We start from the raw sequence: 22,636 nt of genomic DNA, 5'->3' as shown, positions 1-22,636 counted from the left end.
TCTGTGCTTCTCCTGCTGTTCCTTTTTACTCTTTACCCCACCAGTTATCAGTTCATCATGGGGAAACAGCTGCAAGGAGGCCACAAGCAGTTGCGGTTAGTCGTTTGCCCTTCCTTCCTTCCTTTTTTTTTTTTTTTCTTCTCTGGACACAGCCTGAACAATTGTCCTGTTAAAATGTAACTAAACTGAAAGCAATATGCAAGTAGCCTTAACGAATTTGCCTCTGAAAATTCTAGTTTCCTAGCTGTGATTTTCATATTTTGAGCCACCCACCCAACGTACAAAGGGATTAAAGCAGAGTTGGCTGATGGAAGGGGCCGGAACTCCGCTTTCAGTTAAGCTGGAGCGAAGGCCTGTTCTGTACACTTATTCCAAGTGTATGAGAAACCATTGACTACAACTGGCATGTCAGCCATACATGTAGCATCTTACAAATTTCTTACATTAAAAGCCCAACTCCAGGTATGGAAATTTTTTTTATTTTTTTGGATAGTTTTTGTGCACCTTGGACCAGTGTAAGTACAGTATGCATATACCGAAACTGTGGGACTGTTGTGGAAGTGAAGAATAACTGTAGAAGTTGCTGCTGCTACAGTAGTCGCTGTGCACTGAGTAACTGCTCTGCTGCATAGTAAACACAGGGGGTCACTCACTCAGCGCAGGCTCCATTCACAGAACACCTTGAATTATTCTCAATGACTGCAAAGCGTTTGCTGATTGGACAAGCTAGAGATTTTTATATCACGGTGAACCAGAAGACGGTTCCAATCACTAGTAGTGGTGACTACTACATTAGTTGTCTGCTTCCACAGCAGTCCCACAGGTATGGTATATGCATAGTTAAATTGTTCAGTGCTGGTACTATGCAATAAAATCCATACCTGGAGTTCAGCTTTGTGTGTGTTTTTAAATTACTGTAGCAACAGTAAATGATGCTGTTGTCTCCTGGTTGCAGGCTGGTCAACAATAGGCAGCTAGCATATCAGGAGGATGAGTAGTGGAACATTTGGCTGTTATCAAAACGTGCACTTCCTAGATCTGTTCTTACTAGCTGAGTGCCAGCATCATGCTGCGTGAAAGGTGGAGCAAAGGAAGCCGTCTGCTATCGGTTGTCAAGAGATCCGATATCATGCTGTAAAATCTCTGCACAGTTACTTTCGGTTTTTGGATCCATGGCACCTATAACAGCATCTCTGAGCACCAGCCACCCACGCTGCATTATTTTGTCAGACTGTGCATGTCCATCCTAGGAGATCTAATCTTTTATAAGTTTTAAACCTGTTTTGAGTTCCAATGACATGTATAATCATGCAGGTTACAGCGTCTCCTCCACCCTCTGTATAATTAAAGTGTTACTAAACCCACAACAGTAAAATCAGTCTGTATATGCAGTAAAGTATGCTTTAAGGGGTTAATCCTTTGCATAGTGTAAAACGGCTGTTTGATCATGTCTTCTCTGATTCCCCTTTCTTTTACTGTCCATCTGCTATAGTACAGAGCTCTAGGAGCCACTCTGCACATGCTCAGTTTAGTGTGTATGGCTAGAGTTTGTTTTGCTTTTTTTCTTTGGAAAGGGTGCATGTGATCAGCACAGGGCCAATCGGCACTATTCAGACAGGGGTTATGCAACCTCATAGGACAGTTGGAGCAGAATGAAAACTCCTCCTACAACTTTAACCAATGCTCGGCCAGACACTGTTAGAAGTCACAATACTGCTGATGAGAAAAGGTATTTAGCAGTTTATACTTACTAAAATAATTGCACTTCCCTGTAGTGTGTACTGTGGGAGACTCAATATAGTGAATGAAAGGTCCTGGGATCAGTAACACTTTAAATTCCCTCAGGTTAGCTGCTACACACAACCCAGAATTATCCCAATGTATATATTTGCAATTTAAAACAAATATAGCACATGCCATATAAACCTGCAGAATGTTTTCAATATTTCCATTTTTGCTGCTTGTGTAGACTGAATTGGCGAAGAATTAGAAGTGTCCTGTATTTTCAGAATATAAATATTTTTGTTTAAGAAATACCACAAACGTTGGCGAGTTATTTCATTGCAATATATTATACACTTGAAAATAAAAGGTACTTTTTCTAGGAGAATAAATAGTGATTTCAGAGGTATCTGTAAAAATCCCCACATCTGCACTGAAACTGAGACATACAATATATGCATCATTGCCTTGCAGCTTTTTGCCATGTGCGGTGCGCTTCTTTAGGGCAGTTTTCGATCTGAGCTTTCTTTCTTTCTTTTTTGTAAATACATTTGCAAATACATTTTAAAACATGTATAAATAGAAAGATAAAGCATTGCTGTGTTTGCATTACTGCCTTGGTGTGCTCTGAAAATACTTCCTCTTCTTGGAGTCAGTGGTGGCCTTTGTCCTTGGTTAGAAGCCTCAGCGGTTTCCTTTAAAGCGGAGTTCCACTCACCCTGACAAAAAATAAGTCAGCAGTTACAAAAACTGTAGCTGATGACTTTTAAAAAACAGCCACTTACCTGTCCCGTGGTGTGTCCCCTGCAGCCCATTTCACCGGCCGTCCTGTATTCCAGGAGGCCGGCATCTTCAGTGTGGGCACCCGGCTGTGACAGCTTGCAGCTTCACACCCGGGTACCCACTGTGCATGTGCGAATAGCACTGTCCTTCATGAATGGTCCTGTAGTCTTCTGGGACCTGTCATGTGTCCCAAAAGACTACTGGGAGGGAAGGAGGGAGGACAGGCGATTGTACCGGAAGTGGGAGCTGGTACCTGTTAAATTCGGGCACCAGCTTCCGCCCCACCCCCAAAGGTGCCAAATCTTAATGGGGAGCGGAGCAACAGTCCTTTAAAGCGAAACTTCCCCATTTGGGTGGCGCTCCGCTTTAAGCTGATTGAGAACCTGCCATGGCTGGGCTTATGCAAGAAAAGGAATATTCTGATATATTCATTCTGAAATGGTTTTAACTGTAGACTTTGATAGGATTTACATTTGTATCATATTTGGATTTTGTGAGGTCACCTAAAGACTGACAGTCGCTGCAGTTTATTGCGCAAACAGACATTTGCATTTGGTTTTCTACACATCGAAAGCTGGGCTTTCGAAAAGACAAAATTTGCTCAGTGTGTGGCCTTGTTGGCCACCTCCCACCCAATATTAAAGGAGCCAGGCAGAAAATTGTCAGCTGAACACTGGGTGCATCCAATTAGACAAGCAGGGGTGCAGGCAGTCAATACAATAGCCCTAGCAGGAAAGTTTGTCCAATTACTCTCTGTGCTGACCCAGCTCCTCTCTTTTCCCCTCATCTTCCCACACATCCCTTTTTTTTTTCTAGCTGCCGGAGGAGGAGGGAGTGGAATAAATAGTGGGTAGTTGGAGAGAAGTTTTGAAAGTGAGTCACAAAGGAGGTGAGCAGAGAGTGAAAGGCTTGGAAGAGCAAAGTGGGATTTGTAGGTTGGAATATAATTAGCAGGGGAAAGAAGCTGTCCAGTGTCTGCGCACCTAGGTAATACTTTGTGAAAGTATGAGTCACCAGTAAAATCTACTTTTTAGCAGACATTTCTTATTTTATTGGTCACTACCATTTTTTTAATAATAATTGATCACGTAACCTCTTAGCTGGCTGCATAATTGGCCTATAGAGGTTGGGGTGTCAGCAGGAGGCAGGGAGAACAAAACGCTGATCTTCCCAGTGAAGAGCTGTGCTGGGGGACTGTGAGCACAAGTTTGACCATGCAGGCTGTGCTGCCAGCACATCCAGAAAACTGAGCATGGAACAGATGAGCAATAGGAATGCAGGGGGACTGGCGTGCCTTTCAAAGGAAGAAATACACAGAGAACTACTTTAACACAAGTACATGGCACAGTAGGCACATAGCAGGAATATGAAATATTTGGGCAACAAACACTAGAAGCATAAATCACCTTATTTAAAGCAGAGTTCCAGTGAAAATAAATTTAAAAAAAATCTGTGGATGCTGACTTTTAAGAAAAAAAAAATGGCCATTTACCTGTCCCTCGATCCCGTGGTGTCCCCCCTTGCAGCCGGTTTCACAGACCACTCTGTGTTCTCGGCGCCGGCATCTTCAGTGTGGGCACCTGGCTGTGACTGCTTGCAGCTTCACAGGTGGGTGCTCATTGCGCATGCGCGAGTAGCGCTGCGTTTTGTGAATGGTCATGTGTCCCAGAAGAGGGAAGATCGCCTAGGCAATCGCAGCGGAACCTGTCAATTTCGGGTACCCGCTCTCCCATCGCTCCCCAAATATAGGTGCCAATCCTTAAAGGGGAGGGGAGGACCAGTCCTTAAAGCGGAACTTCCCCTTTTGGGTGAATCTCCGCTTTAATTGGGGTCTTCTGTCTGCATTTATTATACAAGCAACAAGGCCACTGAATATTCCAGCACTTAAATTGGAACTTCACTCTCTCAATCAACATTGATTATTTTGAATCCTGCTGCTAGTGTTAGTTAGGAAAGTACAGTATATCATATTTACTTGTTTTGAACCGTTTTTTTACATTTCTTTCATTACTTTCTAGTTTCCATGCCTAGGCAAATGATGTCATACATCCCAGAAGTCTTCAGGAGGGGAGGATAGGTTTTCTTAGCTAATCGCACTCCCCTGCCTGCTTGTGTGAGCTAAGGGCAGACAGATTCCAGGAAGTAAATGCTATATGAATCATCTGCCCTTGCTCAAGATAGCCACGACCAGAAACACTGGGGAGGGGGTGTTTTCTAAGTGACTTCTCAGCAAAATAAAACCTGGAGACATGGATGTATGAGGGAGTTTGCTTTGAATATTAAAAATGTATTATATAGCACTTCTGGTTTGCAGTGCTCAGATGTAGTGTAGTTTCACCTTAACTCAGCACATTCCTGTGATCCTCCTTTTGAAGTGTGTGCAGCTACAATAAATTATCTACAAAACCTATGAGTGACCTTTGGTATATAGAGGCATTTTTCAAATTGCACTTTAGTCATTCGTAGAATGCTCACAATACAATCACACCCAAAAAATGATTTGCCACACCAAAGATCGAATCCTTTTCTGGCGCCGACTCCTAATCCTACTACTTATGCCCTGTACACACTATCTGTTTCTTTTTCTCCTTCAACCCAGTGGGCTGAATGAAAAAACCTGACAGATTGTTGTACTAACACAAGCGGCATTAGAACAGCGATGTCCCCCGCTGTGTTCTGACAGGAGGACTGCCCCCATCCCCGCCAGAACACATCGGTCAGCGTTCTCAGCCATTGGTTTAGACTGCTGATTGTACAAACGGGCTGAGTGTCGGACGATTTCTGTTGAACGGGCCAATGCCGCCCAATATCCGGCCCATGTATACAGGGCTTAAGGTTGGCCATACATGAATGAATGAATGTTGGCTGGTCTTGATAAACTGGGTGAAATTTGCTTTGCAGCTGTCAGCCACCTCCCGCCCAACATCCTTTTGAAGATTGAAGTAACTGGCGGAAATCTTTCAGCTGAACAGCACCTGCATCCATTCAGATGCAGCCGATTATTCTGACAGCTGCTGGAGAAAGCTGTCATGATACAATAACCTGGCAAGGGGATTTGAACAGCTGCACTGTTGGCATAGATGGACAAATCATCAGGTTAGATACTTTTCATTTAACCAGCTGGCTGGACAAAAACCCCAGTGTATGCACATCATTAGAGAAGCAGCCACAGTCTCACCCTGGGGGGTGGTCTCTAGGTGCTGAGTTCTCCATAAATGTACATAGACAACTGGCTGAACACGTTTACAAATACTTTGGCAGATTCTTTTACACGTATGCATTTTGTCTGTTAGCTTGGACAAGGTTCAATTTTCCTGCAGTGACTTGTATATCTTCTTATATACCATAGCAATGCACTATGGGACAAAACTGGGTGCTGCCTTTTGCCGACACCTCCACTTGACACAGGTTAGGGTTTCTACTTTCCCCTTCCTAATCTGCATACCTGCTTCCAGCGACTCAGAAGGCAATAATGCTGTACTATCAGCATGACCATCAGTCCAAACCTTTCATTGGAAAAAATCTAGAAATACTGACTTTCAAAGTTTTGTTACAAAGAAGAAAGCATGGTCTGTGACATGTCATGAGAAATGAGTGGGAGGTCATCTAAAGCATGACGGCTTAAAAAAGCCAAATTTCTGCCACAAGAGAATTTTTTTTATTTCGTATGTATAACCTAAAATGGTAACAATATATTCCTTACAGCTATGAGACGGAGTGACAAATATCTTCTCTTTTTGTGGGATGTAGTGTTTTCACACTGCCTCTTCAATGTCATTTTGTAGGGGTTATTTTCTTTTTAACATCAGCATTTGTGATCTAGTTACTGGTTCTGTATTAGTGTATACTAGGACTGACGTATAAACTGTAGACAAGTAGTAGAATGTTTTAGATGCTGGTTTACACTGTCCCCTGTACTTCATTGAGTCAGCACTTTCTCAGCCAGCACTAATGCCTTTGTCAGCTGCAGTGATTCCATATATAGAGGTCATCTGATGATTAGATGGCAAAAAAAAATGACTGCCTTCATTTCATCAGCTCTCTAGAACAGAGGTCTCCAAACTTTCTATACAAAGGGCCAATTTACTGTCCTTCAGACTTTAGAAGAGCCAGACTGTGGCCAGGGAGAGTAGAAAATGTCCTGGCATTGGTAATAATGCCCCATCATTGGTGTGAGAGGAACAGTACCCCATTATTGGTGTCATTGGGAAGAATAGTGCCTCGCTGTTGGTGTCAGTGGGAAGGCTAGTGCCCCACTGTTGTTGTCAATGCGAGGAATAGTGCCCCGCTGTTGGTGTCAGCGCGAGGAATAGTGCCCCGCTGTTGGTGTCAGCGCGAGGAATAGTGCCCCGCTGTTGGTGTCAGCGCGAGGAATAGTGTCCCGCTGTTGGTGTCAGCGCGAGGAATAGTGCCCCGCTGTTGGTGTCAGCGCGAGGAATAGTGCCCCGCTGTTGGTGTCAGCGCGAGGAATAGTGCCCCGCTGTTGGTGTCAGCGCGAGGAATAGTGCCCCGCTGTTGGTGTCAGCGCGAGGAATAGTGCCCCGCTGTTGGTGTCAGCGCGATGAATAGTGCCCCGCTGTTGGTGTCAGCGCGATGAATAGTGCCCCGCTGTTGGTGTCAGCGCGAGGAATAGTGCCCCGCTGTTGGTGTCAGCGCGAGGAATAGTGCCCCGCTGTTGGTGTCAGCGCGAGGAATAGTGTCCCGCTGTTGGTGTCAGCGCGAGGAATAGTGCCCCGCTGTTGGTGTCAGCGCGATGAATAGTGCCCCGCTGTTGGTGTCAGCGCGATGAATAGTGCCCCGCTGTTGGTGTCAGCGCGATGAATAGTGCCCCGCTGTTGGTGTCAGCGCGATGAATAGTGCCCCGCTGTTGGTGTCAGCGCGAGGAATAGTGCCCTGCTGTTGGTGTCAGCGCGAGGAATAGTGCCCCGCTGTTGGTGTCAGCGGGAAGAATAGTGCCCCGCTGATGGTGTCAGTGCGAGGAATAGTGCCCCGCTGTTTGGGTCACCACTGCTCTGGAGTAAAAGGCCCGCTTCGGCCCAGGTTTTTTTTTTTTTTTTTTTTCCTTCCTAGTTTTTCATATAGTGAGGAAAGGTTAGAACCTCTGTCATGCATTTAATGTTTTGTGACCCAAATCTTCCCATCCAACATCAAGACTAGAAAGATCACTGCCAGATGTTGTAACCACAGTCCATGGAAAAAGTCTTATTCTGTCTCCATGTGACTTTTTTTTCCCTCTGATCTGTTGTCATTAGAACTGGATAAGAGGGATATTTCATTTTTCAAATTATTATGCAAATTATATTTTTCTCATTTACCTAAATAATTGATGTAAATAACAGTCAACATAATTCTCATGTTATCAACTATTAAGAGTACAATTCACATTTTATTGAACAAACCTCCTAATGATAACAGGATTTTTTTTAAACATAAAAAGCTTCCAATGCACTGTTCCAAATTATTACGCACAGTAAGTTTCCAAACACTTTTTATAGGTTTTAAAGAACTGAAAATTGTCATTTGTTGTGTTTGCAGAATATTTACTGAAATGAAAAGCTATTTCAATCAAACGTTTAACAACATTTTAACTTTTTAACCACTTGAGCACCTGAGGATTTACCCCCCTTAATGACCAGGCCTTTTTTTGCTGTCTGAGCTGCACTAATTCAAATGATAATTGTGCGGTCATGCAATGCTGTACCCAAACGAAATTTACGTCCTTTTTTTCACACAAATAGAGCTTTCTTTTGGTGGTATTTGATCACCTGTGCGCTTTTTATTTTTTGCGCTATAAACAAAAAAAACCACAAAAATTTTGAAAAAAAACTATATTTTCTACTTTCAGCTATAAAAAATATATCATAAACTCAAAGTTAGTCATAAATTTAAGCCAAAATGTATTCTGCCAAATGTTTTTGGTAAAAAAAATCCCAATAAGTGTATATTGATTGCTTTGTGTGAAAGTTAAAGCGTCTACAAACTATGGTATAGATACTGTAATTTATGCCTTTTTTTTGCTATACAGCGCTGCACTAATTCAAATGATAATTGCGCGGTCATGCAATGCTGTACCCAAATGAAATTTACGTCCTTTTTTCACACAAATAGAGCTTTCTTTTGGTGGTATTTGATCACCTGTGCGCTTTTTATTTTTTGCGCTATAATAAAAAAAAACACGAAAATTTTGAAAAAAACCCAATATTTTTTACTTTCAGCTATAAAAAATATATCGTAAACTCAAAGTTAGTCATAAATTTAAGCCAAAATGTATTCTGCTACATGTTTTTGGTAAAAAAAATCCCGTGCATTAGCGGGCAAACTGGCGCTATCTGGGAGGGGCGCTAACACTATCGGAAGTCACCAGTGACACTAATACAGTGATCAGTAAAAATCTGTTCACTGTAATCAATGACACTGGTGATAGGGCAGTGAAGGGGTTAACTGGGGGGGGGGGAGATTAAGGGGTTAAATGGGATTACTGGTGTACTGGCGGGCAATCTGGCGCTATCTGGGAGGGGCGCTAACACTATCAGAAGTCGCCAGCGACACTGATACAGTGATCAGTAAAAATCGGTTCACTGATCAGTGACACTGGTGACAGGGCAGTGAAGGGGTTAACTTGGGGGGGGGCGATCAAGGGGTTAAATGTGACCAAGAGTGTTCTAACTGTGGGTATGTGCTGTTTTACTCACTCTTACTGTGTCTTCTTCTCTGTCTGGAACGGAATGTGTCCAGGCAGAGAAGAATGACATCATATCCTGCCCTGTGTAAATGTCAACACAGGATAGGACAGGGACCGATCATCTGATTTCAGCCAGAAATCACTGGCTGAAATCTAATGATTGATCCCTCCTGGATCGAATCGTGTCACCCGCAGGTCGGCAGGAGCGCGCACGCGCGCCCCCTACCCGCGAAAGTGTCGGGAGCGCGGAGCCCGTTTTAAAATGTGGTTTTGCGCTCCACTGCCGCCCTGCACACGTATATACACAGTGGCAGGGCGGCAAGCGGTTAAACATTTTAACAGGTCACGTTACATTGTAACATAGGGCCCCTTATTTGATAGCAGCTTCACAAGTCTTGCATCCATTGAACTTGTGAGTTTTTGGCAGGGTGGATTTGATTTAAATCACGATTTAAATCACTAGTCAGTAAGGCTTGATTTAAATCCTAGTTTTCTACATAAAGACTAATTCTTGCTGGTATAACTTTAATATGCAAGTAGATGAAGATTTTTAGAATAACAACTTTTCATATTAGTTTTTTTATCCCCAGTTTAATAGGTTAATCATTCATATTTGAACAACTTTTCTGTTTTCTTAGGAAGGAGAAAAATAATCATTACCTTAATAATAACAATTTAAATAGATTTATTCAACTGAAACAATAACATTCCAGCATATGTTATTTGCTTAAACATCCATGTTTGTTAACTAATTTGGCTAAACAAAATAGATATATTTTAAGAAACTTAGACTGTCAGCCCCTTCCTCCTCACACTTAGTTTCATTTTCTTCTTGTGCAGATCTCTTCCACTCCAAACAATCAGAAAAATATTGTTTCTATTCTATTCGCTGAACTTCTTGAAACTTAGCAGTGAAGGGGTTGATTCTGTATTCATAGGTTTGTAGAAGTTAGGATTAAGGTCTTTTTCTTAACTCTGTTCATGTTATAACATTTTTGCTGTGAAGAAGAGGCATGTGATCTCCGCTGAGTCAAATTCAGTTTTGAGAACTGCAAAAGTAAACCGAGCATCTGTGATAATATCTTGTAGGCAGAGAAACTGCCCAATAATCTTACAAAAACCTCTGGAAGAGCATGACATTGTGAATGGATTCATGGAATTTATTTACCAAAAAAATTAAACATATACAGCCTTATTGTACATAATTAAAAAACTAATCTTTATTTCATGGTGGAATAACCTTTGGATGGTAATATATTTTCCTCAAAAAGCATTTCATTTAAAAAATCAGATTTAAATAAAAAAAATCCGACTTTTTTTTTTTTTTTTAAATCATTTATTTTTATCCACCCTGGTTTTTGGACAGTTTCTGCTTGAATTTGTTTGCAAGATATCAGAATAGCCTCCCAGATCTGCTGTTTGGATGTAAACTGCCTCCCACCCTCATAGATCTTTTGCTTGAGGATGCTCCAAAGGTTCTCAATAGGATTGAGGTCAGGGGAGGATGGAGGCCACACCATGACTTTCTCTCCTTTTACCCCCATAACAGCCATTGATGCAGAGGTATTCTTTGCAGCATGAGATGGTGCATAGTTCTTCCTTCTGTACCAGGGAAGAAAGTGGGCAGTCATAAACTCCACATACTTTGCAGAGGTCATCTTTACACCTTCGGGGATCCTAAAAGGGCCGACCAGCTCTGTTCCCATGATTCCGGCCCTAAACATGACTCCACCACTGCCTTGCTGACGTCTCAGCCTTGTTGGAACAGGGTGGCCGTCCACCAACCATCCACTACTCCATCCATCTGGACCATCCAGGGTTGCACGGCACTCATCAGTGAACGGGACTGTTTGAAAATTAGTCTTCATGTATTTTTCTGCCCAATGCAGCCATTTCTGCTTGTGAGCATTGGTTAGTGGTGGCCGAATAGAAGGTTTATGCACAGTTGCAAGACTCTGGAGGACTCTACACCTTGATGTCTGTGGGACTCCAGAGGCACCAGCAGCTTCAAATATCTGTTTGTTGCTATGTAATGGTATTTTAGCAGCTGCTCTCTTGATCCGATGTATGGATCTGGCAGAAATCTTCCTCAATGTGCCTTTACCTGCACGAACCTGTCTGTGCTCTGAATCAGCCACAAATCTCTTAATAGTGCGATGATCACGCTTAAGTTTTCGTGAAATATCTAATGTTTTCATACCTCGTCCAAGGCATTGAACTATTTCACTCTTTTCGGCAGCAGAGAGATCCTTTTTCTTCCCCATATTGCTTGAAAATGGTGCTCCGCTTAATAATGTGGAACACCGTCCTTTAGTAGTTTTAGTAGTTTTTCTTTAAATTGGGCTCACCTGCCAATCTAATTATCACAGGTGTCCGAGATTTTTTTCAGTGATCAAAGGAGCCCTGACACACAATGCCATCCATGATTTAAACTGAAAAACAAAATATTTAATCTTTGTGACACAAACATAATTTGCATAATAATTTGGAACAGGGTGTAGTTGCAAATATTCCTGGTCTTGAAAGCGTTAGATGACAAACGGGTATTCTTATCTCTGTTTTTTTTCATGGGAAAATACCACTAAACATTCCATTGGTTAACTAGCATGTGCTTACAGTATTCTAGCTATTTTAGTATGACTGTCACAATTCCAGAGTAAGCCATTTTTACGAGTTCATTTTTTTAACTGCAGGTTCTGCATTTATACAGAGAGGAAAAAGCGACACACTTGTGGAGATAATCAAATCTATATTTCACATGGATTATCAAAGACCTTTCTTTATTGGAAATATAGCTTTGGATAAAAAGGGTATAAAGGAAGACATGAAGACACTTGCTGGATAACACATTAAAAGGACTTGGAATAACACATACCAAAGTCCAGGGAGTTCAGGTAAGCTTTGGTTGTAGTGTTAACTGGAATTTGGCTGTTAAAGGGTCAGCCCATCCAAAAGTAATTATTTTTTTCTAGTAGAAGCTGCAGAACAAAGCTGTCCATATCTTTACAAAGATGACCCATTACAATCTGGATGTACAATCTTCATTAACATTTACACATGCTTTGCAGTCTGATTGTACAATCTTTCAAACTGGCCACAAATGTTACAAAAATCAGATTGCAACAACTAATGGAAAGGGATAATTGGAAAGTTAAAGCCTAGGCTCACACTTATCCATCTGCATTTTTCATGAATTTTTTTACTTTTTTTTTGGTGCATTTTGATGTGTTTTTGATGTGTTTTTCATTGTGCTTTAAGCATTTCTATGCTTTGTGTTGTTTTGGCCAATGACAATCTCCTGTGTGTCTAGGGGAGGAACCTTGATGTTTAAAAAAAAAAAAAAAAGAAAAAAAATATTTGTCTTAATCCACTGTACATAAACTGAGGGGTGGGACAAGTGTCGTTCTGACAGCACCTGTACTCACATGTGGCTTCAGGGCTGCATAGTGGCACAATCCCATGATGGCTGTGTCCCTCGGACGCAGCACAGATCAGGACATGGACTCTCTCTGATTGGCCCTCCCGATCATGTGATAGCTGTGCAACACACTATGTAAACAGAGGCTTGTGCCTCTGTATGGGTTCTTCTTCTGAACTCAGTGAGGAGGGGGATCGCTGCAGTCTGTCAGTGATCTTTTGTGTAGCTGCTGATTTTTGCTGTGCATCTACTCACAGGTCAAACACAGTGCAGCCATCCCACAGCAGTGCACCAAGCACCATCTGTCCTTTGTCCAAGTACACATCAACATCTGTACCAGTGTTCCTATTTAAACATCTGTTACAGTATACCAGTGCACACAAACATCTGCAATAGTGTCTCATTGCAACATAAACCTCTGTCGGTGTCCCTAGTGGACCGTGAACATCTGTCAGTGTCTCTAGTTGGCCTCCAAAATTGTGATAGGTAGCCAGGAAATTGGATATGTAATTTATGCCGCTATAATGCCTGAAGGTGCTCCTAGGATTGTGGGACCCTCTATGTGGCTAGGCTGTGAGAATGTCTCACACGTGGTATATTCAGGAGGAGTAGCAGAATGTATTTTGAGATGTATTTCTTAGTTTGTCCGTGTGTTAGAAATATCTTATTATTTTTCTTTCCACATTTTCCAAAATCTTGTGACAAAAAAATGACATGTTGAGAAGACTCATTATGCCTCATAGAAAATACATTGGGATATTTGCTTTTCAAAATGTGGTCATTTTGTGGGTGTTTTTATTGTCCTGGTGCTCCAGGGCCTTCAATCGTGTGATAGGTAGTCAGGCAATTAAATGTGCACTGTATGCTCCTTGAATGGCCAAAGGTGCTTCTTGGATTTTGCGCCCCTCTGTGTAGTTAGGCTATGAAAAAATCTCACACGTGGTATCACCTTAGGCTACATTCATAAACACTTGAAAACATGATACTTTTGATCATTTTTTTTTGGAGCAGAATTGCATGTTTTTGCAGCCTTTGTTGGGCATTTTTTAGGCAATGTTCAACTAAGTGTTTATATGGCCAATGGAAAGCTGAAAAAGGGATGGAGAGCTGCTGTTTGAGTGTTTTGGCTTCTGTTTTCAGTTCAAACTCCTCACGTTGCTTTTTCAGGCATTTCCATTGAAGTGTATGGGGACAAAAATGCTAATTTCTGCCTGAAAAGTAGCTCATGTACTTTTTTTGATTGACAGGCATTTTGCTACAAGTGACTGAATGCACGGATGTGAACAAGGGCTATTGAAAATAATAGGTTTTTGCTTGTTGAGCGTTTAATAGTTTGTAGCTTGAAGTTCAAAAACGCTCAAGTGTAAACTTGGGAGAAGTAGCAGAATGTGTTTTGGGGTGTAGTTGCAAGTATGCCTATGCTGTGTGTGAGAAAAGTTGGTGAAATTACAATTTTGTGGAAAAAAATAAAATGTTTTTATTTTGTATTTGTGGGAAAAAAATTACCACTTAAAAAAATTCACCATGCCAAATCCCTTGGGATGTCAACTTTCCAAAAAGGGGTCAATGGGGGGGGCTTGTACTGTCCAGGTATTCTAGGACCTCAGGAAATGATGTGCCATCAGTACAGCAGGATTGATCAATTTTCATATATATGATATCACATACAGGATGGCGGCACCTGCTGCAGTCTTGGGGCTTTTGGATGTGTACACATGGGAGGGATTTACAGGAAAATGCACATATAATCTTTGGGAAGATTTTTGTGGAAAGCAATGGTCTACCAAAAGGGTCTTTTTGATGTGGTGTTTGATGGTAATATGATTTGGCAATCCTGAGTGTATTCAACTTATTCAAGCAACAGGTGACTCTTAATAAAAGAGTCTACTTAAAGCAGAGCTCCACCCAAAAGGGGAAGTTCCGCTTTAAGCCGTTGTCCCCGCTCCACATTAAGGATTGGCACCCGCTCCCACTTCCAATGCTATCGCCTAGTTGTGCACAGGCTCAGTATAAATTGTAAGTTCTTCTTTCATCTACTCTAAACAGTGTGAATGGAGAATTCTCCCCTGCCAGCTATTTGTTTTTTGACAACTGGATCCAGTGACTGTCAGAATACCCAAAGAGTGGCTGCATCTGATTAGATGCAGGCATTGTTCGGCTGACAAATTTCTTTACCTAGTTACTTAAACAAAATTGATCGTTCCATTGTCTTTTGCCAATCTGGTGGATGCTGATGGGGACACCCACAGCTCAAATTTAGGCCGATTGAGAAGAAATCATCCAAAATTCAAATGGCATGTGGCAGCTATAAAAGAGAGTAATGCTGAGTGGGCAGTGCTGTGAGGGAATCTCATAGAAAGCCCTGCCATCATCTGAAGCTCCAAAGTTAAACTTAATAAATAAATAGGGTCACAGAGTAGACAGTCTCCAAACAAATAAACCATGCTGGATTCTCTTATTGGTCTTCTGAGGAGGAAGTCTACTCTTTTGTGCAAGGAGGAACAGGATGAGCACTGCCAGATCCCTACATAATGTGACTGTCTGACCAAACAATCAGAAAACCGACTTCATGAGGGTGACCTGAGCACTCAACATTCTCTAGTGGGCCCTGTGTTCACTGCCCAGCACCAAAGAGCTCGATTGGCATTTGCCATTGAACACCAGAGTTGGCAGGTCCGCCATTGGCACCCTGTGCTTTTCACAGATGAGAGCAGGTTCACCCTGAGCACATGTGACAGACGTGAAAGGGTCTGGAGAAGCCATGGAAAACATTTTGCTTCCTGTAACATGGTTCAGCATGACCGTTTTGGTGGTGGGTCAGTGACGGTCTGGAGAAGCATATCCATGGAGGGACGCACAGATCTCTACAGGCTAGACAATGGCACCCTGACTGCCATTAGGTATCGGGATGAAATCCTTGGACCCATTGTCGGACCCCTATGATGGTGCAGTGGGTCCTGGGTTCCTCCTGATGCACAACAATGCCCGGCCTCATGTGGCGAGAGTATGCAGGCAGTTCCTGGAGGATGAAGGAATTTTTACCATTGAATTGCCCCCACGCTTGCCTTACCTAAATCCAATAGAATGCCTCTGGGACATCATGTTTTGGTCCATCTGACGCTGCCAGGTTGCACCTCAGACAGTCCAGGAGCTCAGTGATGCCCTGGTCCAGATCTGGGAGGAAATACCCCAGGACACCATCCGTCGTCTCATTAGGAGCCTCCCCCAACGTTATCAGGCATGCATACAAGCACATGGGGCCATACAAACTACTGAGTACCATTTTGAGTTGCTGCACAGAAATTTCAGCAAAATGGACTAGCCTGCTGCATCATTTTTTCACTTTGATTTTCGGGGTGTCTTTGAATTCAGTCCTCTGTAGGTTGATAATTTTAATTTCCATCAAACGATGGGGCATCCTTACGTTCTGAATGCCTTACCCAGTCCATATCAGTATCATATCCAGCATGAGATTTTTCCCCCTTGAGATCTGATGTGTTTTTCGTTAATCTTTTTGACCACTGTAAATTGCAGAAGACGGATGCCACAATTTCCTGTTCTTCTAACTTTGCTTCTTTCTGTTTCTATTTTCTTCCTGACATGTTTGCTTGTACAATGCCTTGAAAAAGTATTCATACTTATGTGATAGACCAACATAAAGTGGCACATAATTGTGAAGTGGAAGGAAAATGATAAATGGTTTTCAAAAATATATCTGATATAAATATAGTGATGAAAAAGAGAAATTTTTATTTTTTTTTTAAATTGTAAAAAAATGAAAGTTACACCGAAGCACATACTCTCCCCCCTCAAAAAAAATATTTAGCCCCACACCCCCACATATACACACGTGCCTGCGCATGAGTGCCTACGCATGAAACCGTTGATTGCGATACACATGTTCCATATCACTGCGCATGCCAGAATGAGAGCAATAATTCTAGTACCAGACCTCTTTTTGCTGCAATTCCAGCTGCAAGTCTTTTTGGGGATGTCTCTACCAGCTTTGCACATCTAGAGAGTGAAATTTCTGCCCATTCTTCTTTGCAAAATAGCTCAAGCTCTGTCAGATTGGATGGAGAGCGTCTGTGTACAGCAATTTTCAAGTCTTTCCACAGATTCCATTCTAGCACATGAATATGCTTTGATCTAAACCATTCCATTGTAGCTCTGGCTGTATGTTTAGGGTCGTTGTCCTACTGGAAGGTAATATAATTTTTTTTTTTTTTTTTTTTTTTAAAAGAAGGCGCTGGCCTTTTAAAACTGGGTGGAAAGAGTCCATAGCCATGTAAGCTCTAACTAGAGCAAAGTTTCACCTTAGGAGACCCCGTCACCAACTAAATAATTGCAGATAAAAGCGCAGAAAAATCAACTATTTTAAGTGCTTACTAGACACAAAGACCACTTAATTTTCTTGCACAGCCCCCTCCATCCTGCCATGTCATAGCCCTCTCTTCTTAGTGGCTTGTATAATTTACTGTCTGTGCTGGACCAGTTTCTCCACCCCTCCCTTCACCTTTCTACATGAACTTTTATGTAACTGCTGGGGAGGAGCAAGGGGAAATACTATAGAGCTGACACTTGAGTGTCAGCAGTCCCTTGAGTGTCAGCAGTCCCCGCAGACTTGCTCTGAGTCTGCTGGGGCTGCTGATATCACATACAGGATGGCTGCACCTGCTGCAGTCTTGGGGCTTTTGGATGTCTACACATGGGAGGGATTTACAGGAAAATGCACATATAATCTTTGGGATTCTGATTCTGGTATGGTGTGTTTTTTTTTTTTTTTTGTTTTTTTTTTTGTTTTTGTTTTGGCCCATTTTTCCCTTTTAAGGATTCGTAAGCTGCAATATATAATTTTGTTTTAGGGTTCAGATACAGGAGCTGAAGTGGTAGTAAAGGCTAACTAAGTATTCTTAAAAATGTTCCCCCTTTTCCTACTCATGTGGCATAACCTGTATAAATATGGTTTATACAGCAGGGGTGTGGAAATTTTCGAAAAAAAATACTTGTCCAGGGACTATATCAGGGCCCTAATCTACTTGTCCCTCCATGACAATCTACTTGTCCAGATAATTATTTTATTTTTTTTTTAACCGAAACCGTATTTAAATCGGAGGTGATTTTAGAAATGTCTGGGGCTTTTAAAAACAAGTGGCTTTATGGCAACTTTAAACGTATAATATTTTTAACATTGTGCTGTTTATCTCCTCCTCCCCTCCCTCAGTGTCTCCAGCACCTCACCCAGTGACTAGCAGGGAGGGGGAAGACCTTGCAGTGTGATGAACAACGATTGGCTGCTCGTCAGGAAAGGGTGGGCCAGGGCTTATACCTTATCCCTTTCACTGCCAGAGCCTTTTTTGCGTTTTTTTTTTTGCATATGTTTAAAAAATAATTTTAGGCCTGAAGACTACATAAAACCCCCAACCATATATTTTCTGAAAGCAGAGAACCTAGAGAATGAAATAGCGGTAGTCCCAATTTTTTCTGATTCATGGTTTTGCCACAAAATTTTAGTAAAAAATACAAGTAAATTTTAGGGCACAAAAAAGCAATAAATTACCCTATTTTTTTTTTTTAAATATAAAAGATGAGGTTGCATCAAGTACATATCCAATTTGTCAAACCTAAAATTTGTGCGCGCTCGTGAAATGGCGACAAACTTCAGTACACTATATTTTCTATAGGTGACACTTTTTTAAAGCTCTTTATAGGTCACCAGTTTAGTGTTACGGAGGAGGTCTGGTACTAGAATTATTGCTCTCATTCTGGCATGCGTGGTGATATGGAACATGTGTATCGCAATCAACGGTTTCATGCGTAGGCACTCATGCGCAGGCACGTGTGTATATGTGGGGGCCTAAATATTTTTTTTTGAGGGGGGATAGTATGTGCTTGGGTGTAACTTTCATTTTTTACAATTTAAAAAAATTTTCTTTTTTCTTTTTTTCATCACGTGATTTTTTGTGACAGGTTCTCTTTGAGACATCCAAGGTCTAAAATACCCTGCATGTCTCCCCTTTGCTCGACTGAGTGTAATGCAGTGCACATCTGCACCATATTACATTCTTTCCCGGGCATTGCATTACAATCTCTCAACGGGGACCCGAAATTTACATCGTAACAGACTTGTTAGTCTCCCTCCCTTCTAGCCGACCACGAGCTGGATGCTTTTACCTGACAGATGAGCCCGCTGCTTGCCTGCAGCAGGGCCAAAGGAAGGAAAAAAACGACCTGCCCGGAACTACATCTCCCAGGCATCAGGTGATAGGAATCCAACATCCCTGATACAGAATCTGGATCGGTGACATGGTCCAAGAGCTCTGGCTCTCCCATGTAGGAGAGTGCTCAATGGCTCTGAATTCCCAGAGCTGTGATGTCACCCGCTGACTCCTATTACAAATTCGTTATCAGTGCTTCCTCCTCTCCCCCACTGTAGCCATTATCTGATACAGGGTAGCTGCAGCTTTTGAATCACATGTCCAGGAAAAAGATATGTACAAGGTCAATTTACCTTTGCAGAACAGGCAAGAGGAAGGGCGAGGCAGCATTCTTATGAATACTTATAGTTGGCTTTATCTTGCACTCTGAGATTGTTTAGGCACAAGAGGAGAGTCCGGTTAAGCAGGGTGGATTTGATTTAAATCAAACTGATTTAAATCACGATTTAAATCACTAGACAGTAAGACTTGATTTAAATCCTAGTTTTCTACATAAAGACTAATTCTTGCTGGTATAACTTTAATATGCAAGTAGATGAAGATTTTTAGAATAACAATTTTTAATATTAGTTTTTTTATCCCCAGTTTAATAGGTTAATCATTCATATTTGAACAACTTTTCTGTTTTCTTAGGAAGGAGAAAAATAATCATTACCTTAATAATAACAATTTAAATAGATTTATTCAACTGAAACAATAACATTCCAGCATATGTTATTTGCTTAAACACACATCCATGTTTAACTAATTTGGCTAAACAAAATATATATATTTTAAGAAACTTAGACTGTCAGCCCCTTCCTCCTCACACTTAGTTTCACTTTCTTCTTGTGCAGATCTCTTCCACTCCAAACAATCAGAAAAATATTGTTTCTATTCGCTGAACTTCTTGAAACTTAGCAGTGAAGGGGTTGATTCTGTATTCATAGGTTTGTAGAAGTTAGGATGAAGGTCTTTTTCTTAACTCTGTTCATGTTATAACATTTTTGCTGTGAAGAAGAGGCATGTGATCTCCGCTGAGCCAAATTCAGTTTTGAGAACTGTAAAAGTAAACCAAACATCTGTGATAATATCTTGTAGGCAGAGAAACTGCCCAATAATCTTACAAAAACCTCTGGAAGAGCATGACATTGTGAATGGATTCATGGCATTTATTTACCAAAAAAATAAACATATACAGCCTTATTCTACATAATGAAAAAAATAATCTTTATTTCATGATGGAATAACCTTTGGATGGTAATATATTTTCCTCAAAAAGCATTTTATTTAAAAAAATCCGATTTAAATAAAAAAAATCTGATTTTCTTTGATCTTTTTTTTTTAAAAATCATTGATTTTTATCCACCCTGAGGTTAAGTAAAGTGTTACTTTTTGTTGAGAGAAAAATAATTCCCCCCTTCCCAGGTGATTAATGTACATTGTAGGGGTCTTTACAAACTTTGTTGCAGATTCCTTCCTTTTTTGCTCTGAAGAAATGGAGGTTTGTTTTGCCAGGCTAATTGCAGACTAATTCTAAATGAGAGGATCTAGTTTATTATAATCACTTAGTGCACTTTCATTGTTCCAGTGAGGAAAGTTGCAGTGTCTACATCCCTTTTAGAAGTATCCCTTGGTGAGTATCTCACCAAAACCTAAATTCCTATTACAGGTGATTCCTAAAATTTGATTTGTATCTTAGTGCAAGTAGGTTTTATCCTCTGGGCATTTGTTGCTTTCCAGTACTGCGCTACTTTAACTGGCAGTTGCGCGGACATGCAACACTCCCTGCAAATGGAATAGATTTTTTTTCACACAAATAGAGCTTTCTTTTGGTGGTATTTGATCACCACTGGATTTTTTTTTATCCTACAAAAAAAAAGACATTTTGAAAAAGAAAAAAACATTTTCTACTTTCTGTGATAAAACCTATCCAATCACAAACTCTAATTTCTTAATAAATTTCGATCCCAAAATGTAATTGCTATATGTCCTTTAAAAATACAAATATAATATATTGGTTTGTGAGAATGTTATGAAGTCTACAAAATATGGTCTATATATTTGAAAATTGATCAATACTGATGTCCTATCTCTTTTCTTAAGGCCCTAAAATGCCAGGACAGTACAGATATCCCACAATTGACCCCTCTTTTGGAAAGTAGACAGTCTGAGGTATTTTTTTACTTTTTTTTTTTTCTGTCGTCCTGAATAATTTGGTGTCATAGTGACACTGCCTGTACTACCATTATTGCTTATAACAGTGAAGTTCACTGTTTTAAGCAATAGTTTTAGCTGTCATGAATATGTTAACATTCATGACCACTTAGTTACTGTTGACATGCTGTGATTTGCTACAGGTAATCACATTTTTGCTATTAAACATGTCCAGTAAAAAAAATTTAAAAAATCAAATTTCGTCATAAATTTTAGGACAAAATGTATTCTGCTACATGTTTTTGCTAAAAAAAAAAAAAAAAAAAAAAGTGAAAATTAATTGGCTTACGTGAAAGTTAGTGTTTACAAATGGCGGTATAGATATTGGGATTTTTTATTTATTTTTGTAGTAATGGCGGCGATCAGCGACTTAGAACGGGACTGCGGTGGGCATTCTGACACTGGGGGGAACTGACTTGGTTTCACTGATGTCCCCAGTGGCACCAATACAGTGATCAGTGCTAATAAAAAGCACTGACACTGTACTACTGGCACTGGGCAGGAAGGGTTAACACGAGGGGTGATCAAAGGGGTTATTTGTGTGCAGGGAGTGGTTTTACATAGGGGGCGGTGTGTGTGTGGGCTTCACAGTAATCACACTGCTCTGAATGGGTGTGCTATGCACAGCCGTCCTGAGCAGTGTGCCCGAGCTGACGGGGGGAGGACTGTTGGTAAACAAAGCAGTCCTCCTCCCCGTTGGAGATGTTCGGTAATTGCTGTGATTGACAGCCACGGCTGCGAATGGCAGCGCGGGTAGGGCTCGTTCATGCCCCCTACCCGGAAACACAAAACCACGTGTATATATACGTGATTTTGGTGACTCCTGCTGCCTTGTAGCAGTATATCTGCTATAGGGTGGTTGGGAAGCGGTTAACCGCATGCCGCCCAGCCACTGTACATATACGGTGGCAGGGAGGCACTCACAGGCAAAACCACGTTTTAAAACGTGTGTTTTGTAAACAAATAGGGGGCGCGCGCGAGGCGCGCTGCCACCCTATTTGTCCTGTGGATCACCGCCGCAGATGTCAGTTGCCGGGTCACAGCCGCTTGTTAGCGGCTATGTCCCGGCGATCGGCGGTAAACGGTGACAGAGAGCACAGCTGCAGTAGCTGTGCTGTCTGTCACTTCCCTGTCAGCTCGAGGATGAGCTGATCGAGAGAGAATAGTTTCACTTTCTCGATCAGCCTTGTCCCGCCCAGTACACACCCCCGCCCCCTAGTAAAACACTCCCCTCACTCCTATAACCCTTCCCTGCAAAATAAAGTTAACCCCTTCCTCCCCATTGCCATTAGTACAGTGTCAGTTTTTTTTTTTTTTTGCACTGATCACTGTATTAGTGTTTTTGGGGATGTCAGTGACCCCAAGTCAGTACCCCGCAATGTCAGAATGTCCACCACAGTCCCGCAGTCCCGCCATAAGTCGCTGGTTGCTGCCATAAGTCCCTGATCGCCGCCATAATTCGCTGATCGCCGCCATTAATATATAAAAAAAAACATAAAAATCCCAGTATCTTTCCCGCCATTTGTAAACGCTATAACTTTCACGTAAACCAATTAATTTACACGTATTGGGTTTTTTTTTTTAGCAAAGACATGTTGCAGAATGCATTTTGGCAGA

At 41.5% G+C, this 22,636-nt stretch overlaps 1 protein-coding gene across 2 annotated transcripts in view; it reads left to right on the top strand.

Moving 5' to 3' along the window:
- Positions 1-22,636, top strand: part of TRAF2 (TNF receptor associated factor 2) — a 98,694-nt gene that overhangs the window by 11,671 nt on the left and 64,387 nt on the right. For both annotated transcript variants that reach the window (XM_089675038.1, XM_089675037.1), the window contains exon 2: positions 11,881-12,081. The gene's annotated coding sequence lies outside the window, so the exon portion shown is untranslated. The remainder of the gene's footprint in view (positions 1-11,880; positions 12,082-22,636) is intronic.

The sequence above is a fragment of the Staurois parvus genome, unplaced genomic scaffold (assembly GCF_062004578.1).
Source record: "Staurois parvus isolate SC_StPar_1 unplaced genomic scaffold, SC_StPar_1.0 ptg000154l, whole genome shotgun sequence".
Taxonomy (NCBI): domain Eukaryota; kingdom Metazoa; phylum Chordata; class Amphibia; order Anura; family Ranidae; genus Staurois; species Staurois parvus.
The sequence above is the reverse complement of the archived record's forward strand: the minus strand, read 5'-3'. Positions and strand labels throughout refer to the sequence as shown.